Source organism: Chiloscyllium plagiosum, unplaced genomic scaffold (assembly GCF_037043375.1).
Source record: "Chiloscyllium plagiosum isolate Xiang-an unplaced genomic scaffold, Cpla_swu_hap1 HiC_scaffold_41, whole genome shotgun sequence".
Lineage (NCBI taxonomy): Eukaryota > Metazoa > Chordata > Chondrichthyes > Orectolobiformes > Hemiscylliidae > Chiloscyllium > Chiloscyllium plagiosum.
Window position 1 is genome coordinate 29,363,232 of NW_028270179.1, and position 6,850 is coordinate 29,370,081.

The 6,850-nt window shown below is 46.5% G+C and overlaps 1 pseudogene; it reads left to right on the top strand.

The window, feature by feature from the left end:
• Positions 1 to 114: 114 nt before the first annotated feature.
• LOC148138202 (putative G protein-coupled receptor 139) lies at positions 115 to 6,002 on the top strand (annotated as a pseudogene).
• Positions 6,003 to 6,850: the final 848 nt, after the last annotated feature.

A 6,850-nucleotide genomic window follows, 5' to 3' on the forward strand; every position in this document is an offset into this window, starting at 1 on the left:
GTCGCGATGGATGCCCCTGAAAGTATAAAATGAATGCATTGGGATGGAACATTTCAGAGTTTAACTGTGAAAATTTTCTGCAGTACAAACCAACACAGCACTTTCACAGATGAAATGCATAGTACCGTACGAGCTGTCAGGAAAATGTTTTATGCGATCCTCACTATAATTGGTATTCCTGGTAAGTGTTTATAAGGGTTGAAATTGTTTAATTCTTTATATGCATTGGCTTTTGATATGTACAGTGACTTCATATAGTATTTGCTGGACATTCTAATACTGACACCATAGCATTATTACTGGTACCAATACGTCATTTTTATCTGTACAATGCGACTTTTTTTCCCTGAAAATTCCTTCTTGTTTAATTGTTTCTCACCCACAGAGATGTGTGTCTGCGAATGTATGTGTCGAGGCGTGTGTCCGTCTATCTGTGGTATGTATGTGTGTGTGTGTGTGTTTGTGTGTGTGTGTGCGTGTTTCTGTATGGTCTGTCCTGTGAAGCCAGATTCAGGAAGGGGGAAATTCCCTGATAATACGTATTGTTGGAGATTATCAATGTCAGATTCCACTGTGTGCAATGAAAAATGGACAACCATAACAGCAATCGTCTTTTGATTCTGAGAGGAATTATACGTTAGATTGGCTCTTGTCTGGGTGATGGCATTCTGTTTCACACGTCATTTACTTTCAATCTAATTAGATGAAATTATTTATTGACAACACTTTCTCATGTGGATTAATCTTCTTGCTGGTGCACAATTTTAAATAGAATTGAGTGCCGCACGTCCTGTTTTAGGAAATAATTGATATCAATTCACAGATATTAACATAGACGATAATAGACGGGATTCTTGGCCGTGTGGAGAAACAGAGGGATCTGGGTGTGCACGTACGTGGATCCCTCAAAGTTTCCATCCGAGCGGATAGTGTTGTGAAGAAAGCATGTGGTGTTTTAGCTTTCATTAACAGGGACATCGAGTTTAAAAGCTGCGAGGTTTTGCTGCAGCTCAACAAGTCCCTAGTGAGATCACACTTGGAATTTTGTGTCCAGTTTTTGTCGGCTTACTATAGCAAATATAAGAGGCTTTGGAGAGAGTGCAAAGAAGGTTTACCAGGATGCTGCCTGGACTGGAGGGCTTGCCTTATGAAGACAAGAAGAATCGGATCGGACATTTCTCTCTGTAGAGAAGGGGGAAGAGAGGAGACCTGATAGTGGTGTAATAAACAATGAGATCAATAGATCGAGTCAAGAGCCGGAGTCTTTTCCCCAGGGCAGGATTGACTGGTACGAGGTCTCATAGTTTGAAGATATTAGGAGGAAGGAATGAAGGAGATGTCAGAGGTAGGTTCTTGACACAGAGAGTTATGCATAAATGAAATGCGTTGCCAGCTGTGGTGCTGGAAGCAGAGTCATTGGGGACATTTAAGCACAGCTTTGGACTGTAGGAGGAAATCGGAGCACCGGAGAAAACCCATACAAACACAGGGAGAATGTGCAAACTCCACACAGAGAGTTGTCCCAGGTTGGAATCAAACCCGGGTCTCTGGTGCTGTGCTAACCCCAGAGAACAGACTTGAATAAGAAAGTTGGAAAAGAAAAACGCTCTGCAAGGAAGGAACTGCTCAGATAATTGGTTTATTGTCTGTGCTCAGGATTTTCTCATGTGAACTGACCTGGCAATGTGAGGCAGCAGGACTATCCACTGAGCGTTAGTGTCCAGGGATGTACACGCTTGGTGAATTTGCCATGGGAAATGTGATATTACCGGATAGGCATGGAAAATTCTCGTGGGGGCTCTGGTTGACATGTTATTCTGAGGGTCAGCACAGGGATAAAGTGAGGACTGCAGATGCTGGAGACTAGAGATGATAACTGTAATGCTGGATAAACACCGCAGGACAGGCAGCATCTGAGGTGCAGGAGAATCGATGTTTCGGGCATAAGCCCTTCTTCAGGAATGAGGCTGGTGTGCCAAGCGAGCTGAGATAAAATGAGGGGAGGAAGGAATTTGGTGGAGGGGCGCTGGGAATATGATAGGTGGAAGTAGGTGAGGGTGAGGGTAATACACTAGAGACGGGTGGGGGCGGAGAGGTCAGGAAGAAGATTGCAGGTCAAGAGGGTGGTGCTGAATCCGAGGTTGGGACTGAGATAAGGTGGAGGAGGGGAAATGTGGAAGCTGCAGAAATCTACATTCATTCCGTGTGGTTGAAGGGAACCTAGGCGGAAGATGAGGCGCTCTTCCTCCAGGTTGTGTGGTCAGGGTCGGGCGATGGAGGAGGCCGAGGACCTGCATGACCTTTGCGGAGCGGGAGGTGGAGTTAAAGTGTTCAGCCACGAGGCGGATGGGTTGGTTGGTGCGGGTGTCCCAGAGGTGTTCGTTGAAACATTCCACAAATGTTTCCCCAATGTAGATGAGACCATGTCGGGTGCAGTGGATGCAGTAAATGATGTTTGCGGAGGTGCAGGTGAATTTGCAATGGATATGGAAGGATCCATTGTGGCCTTGGAGGAAGGTGAGGGAGGAGATGTGGGCGCAAGCTTTGCACTTCTTGTGGTTGCAAGGGAAAGTGACAGGAGTAGAGGTTGCATTGGTGGGTGGGGGTGGAACTGACGAGGGAGTCGCGGAGGGAATGGTCTCTCCAGAACGCTGATGGGGTGGGGAGGGAAATATATCTCTGGTGATGGGGTCTGTTTGGAGGTGGCGGAAATGACGGAGGATGATGCAATGCATCCGGAAGTTGGTGAGGTGGAAGGTGAGGACCAGTGGTGTTCTGACGTGGTGGAGATTGGAGGGGCGGAGTTCAAGGGTGGAGGTGCGGAAAGTGGAGGAGATGCGGTGGGGAGCATCGTAGACCACGTCCGAGGAGAATTTGGGGTCTTAGAAGAAGGAGGGCATTTGGGTAGTTCGGTCGTGAAATTGGTCCTCCTGGGAGCAGATGCGGCAGAAGCGAAGGAATTGGGACTGTGGGATGGCGTTTTAAAAGGGGGCAGTGTGGGAGGAGGTGGAATGTAGGTTGCTGTGGGAGTCGGTCGGTTTCCAGTAAATGTCTGTGTTGAGTCGGTCGCCCAAGATAGAAATTGAGAGGTATTGGAAGCGGAGGGAGGAGTCTGAGACGGTCCAGATAAATTTGACGTTGGGGTGGAAGGTGTAAGTAAAGTGGATGAGCTGTTAAACCTCCTCGTGGGAGCACGAGGTAGCGCCAATACAATTATCGATGTATCGGAGGAAAGGGTGGAGCGTGGTGCCAGTGTAGCTATAGAAGATGGACTGTTCCACAAATCGGACGAAGTGCAGACATAGCTGGGGCCCATGCAAGTGCCCACGGCTACTCCTTTGGTTTGGACACCATGGCCACCCGCATGGGCCCCAGCTATGCCTGGCTCTTCGTCGGAAATTGGAACAGTCCATCTTCCACAGTTACACTGGCACCATACCTCACCTTTTCCTCCGGTACATCGATAATTGTATTGGCGTTACCTTGTGCTTCCACGAGGAGGTTGAACAGTTCATTCACTTTACTAACGCCTTCCACCTGACCTCAAATTTATCTGGACCGTCTCCAACTCCTCCCTCACCTTCCGAGACCTTTCCATTTCTATCTCGGGTGACCGACTCAACACAGACATTTACTACAATCCGACCGACTCCCACAGCTACCTAGATTTCACCTTCTCCCACCCTGTAAAAACGCCATCCCACAGTCCCAATTCCTTCGCCTCCATCGCATCTGCGCCCAGGAAGACCAATTCCATTACCGAACTACCCAAATGGCCTCCATCTGCAAAGACCGCAATTTCCACTCCGACGTGGTCGACGATGCTCTCCACCGCATCTCCTCCACTTCCCGCACCTCCGCTCTTGAACCCCGCCCCTCCAATCACCACCAGGGCAGAATCCCACTGGTCCTCACCTTACCCCCCACCAACCTCCGGATACATCATATCATCCTCTGCCATTTCCGTCACCTCCAAACAGACCACACCAACAGAGATATATTTCCCTCCCTACCCCTATCAGTGTTCCGGAGAGACCACTCCAGCCACGACTCCCTCGTCAGGTCAACACACACCACCAACCCAACCTCCACTCCTGACACCTTCGCCTGCAACCGCAAGAAGTGCAAAACTTGCGATTGTGCCATCCCCCTTACTTCCCTCCAAGGCCCCAATGGATCATTCCATATCTGTCGGAAGTTCACCTGCATCTCCACACACATCATTTACTGTATCTGCTGCACCCGATGTGACCTCCTCTTCATTGGGGAGATAGGCCGCCTACTTGCGGATCATTTCAGGGAACACCTCTGGGACACCTGCACCAACCAAACTAACTGCCCCGTGGCTGAACACTTTAACACCCCCTCCCACTCCGCCAAGGGCAAGCAGATCGTTGGCCTCCTCCACCGCCAGACCCTGACCAAACGACGCCTGGAGGAAGAGCGCCTCATCTTCCGCCTAGGAACCCTCCAACTGCAAGGGATAAATGTAGATTTCTCAGCTTCCACATTTCCCCTCCCCCCACCTTATCTCAGTCCCAACCACCGGATTCAGCGTCGCCCTTTTGACCTGCAATCTTCTCCCCGACCGCTCCGTCCCCACCACCTCTCTGGCCTATCACCGTCACCCTCACATCCTTCCACCGATCGTATTCCCAGCGCCCCTCGTTCAAATGTCCTCCCCTATCTTTTATCTTAGCTCGCTGGGCACACCAGCTTCATTCCTGACGAAGGGCTTATGCCCGAAATGTCGATTTTCCTGCTCCTTGGATGCTGCCTGACCTGCTGTGTTTTTCCAGCAACTCATGTTTCACCTGAGGGTCAGTACAGCCTCGGTAGGCCAAGTAGTTTCCGTAGTTATTCAATGATTCTATGGATATAAAAATATCCATAACTTCATAACAGTAGATTTGTCGAAATCCCGAGTTCCACGTATGAAAGAAAATTAATGTATTGACAATTGCCTGCCGTGCCTTACTTATTTTTTGAATTGTGAAAAGGGCCGATTTCCATGTTTTTAAACAAATCTCAGTGCTTACTATCTCCACACGAATGTGAACAATATGGAGACCCTTCTGCCTCTTTCCTCTTACAGCAAATCTCGTGGCAGTTGTCATCCTATCCCAGGGAAAGTGTGGGATCTCCAAATGCACCACTTGTTACATGGTGGCCATGGCAATGGCGGATCTACTGACGATTATCACTGAGGTCATGCTTCTCCGAATCAACTGGTATTATTTCCCGATGCCTCTCCTGAAACTCACTGCTGTGTGTAAAGTTAACTACCTCCTGGCTCGCTTAGCAATGGACTGTTCAGTCTTGTTCACTGTTGCCTTTACATTTGATCGATTTATTGCAATTTGTTGCCAAAAGCTTAAATTTAAATATTGCACCAGGAAAACTGCAACAGGAGTTCTTGCAACAATAAGTATATGATTTAGTTTAAAAAACATACCAATTTACTTTCGATTTAAGCCTAACCGAATAATTACCAATGTGCCTCTGTATTGTTCTAACAAACGAGCCTATTTTACTGACCCAAGATGGATTGGATTCAGAATGGTTGATAAGATTTTAACGCCATTGTTACCATTTGGTTTAATTCTGTTGCTGAATGCTCTGACAGTAAGGCATATATTAGTGGCTAGTCGAGTCGTAAGGGACTGAAGGGTCATAGCAAGGGACAGAATGATCCAGAGATGGAGAGCAGACGGAATTCTGTGATTTTATTCCTGACCATATCGAGCAGTTTTATACTGTTGTGGTTACCGTATATTTTGTTCATTTTTAAAGTTAGTGAACTCCTCGATGACAATTCTGAATATATATTTGAGGAAGTTGCACATATGTTGCGGAATTTCACTTGCAGCACAAACACATTAATTTATGTAGCGACGCAGTCCAAGTTCAGAGAACAGTTGAAGAGAATGATAAAATATCCGGTTACATTAATTATGAAACTAACTTCGAAAGGAAACAACTCAGAGCTGCTGAAAAGATGATACACGAATGGAAAGAGTGACTTGGCAGAGAATCGCTGGGAATGAAAATCGAGAAGCAAGATGCATTAAGGTGTCGTGACCAATCCACATGGAGGAACAGCGAAACTCATAAAGAACAGTGACACCAGGTCAAACAGAAACCTTCTGAAGGCCTGAAAGAAATGAGCAGGTATAATCCAAATCCACAACAACAGCAAGGCACATCCTATATGAACTTGTATAGCAAATGGCAAAAGAGCAGAAAAATTCTCACATCCCAGAGATAAGAGGACAAGGCCGAAAGATAACACCCGTCCTGCAAACTGGGTTGAAATGTACATACGAGCAAACAAAATGATGGGTAGAGCTTGTGTACTGCGGTACACTGTTCCTTACATGGTAATCAACAATATCATTTTCTATCAGACAGAGCTAAATGGTTCAACAAAGAAAGGATCAATTCGGCGTTGAACTTTATTCATGATATTATTGACATTGATACTGGAGCAGATTAGATGCAATGGTTTCTGTGGTGAGGAACTCATCCCAACTCTCGATAATGTGTATGCACCATCTTGAAGGCAGACGTCTAAAATATGATGAGATACTTGAATGATAACATTTACAGATCAGAGAATGATGCACGCAAATGAATTGTGATAATCTTGTACAGGTCCTTTTGGGAATAGTAAGGACGGAGACGAGTTCTAGGTACATTTTGTTCAATAAAATTCTGGTTCTAAAATCGTTTGGTGGCGTTTTCCTATTTGATTGAATGGTTTTATACAACAAAACAGTCATTCCAACAGTAGTTTGACGATTGTTGGTTGACGTTTGTGCAAAGCGCATTTTGTCAATCTCTGATGATG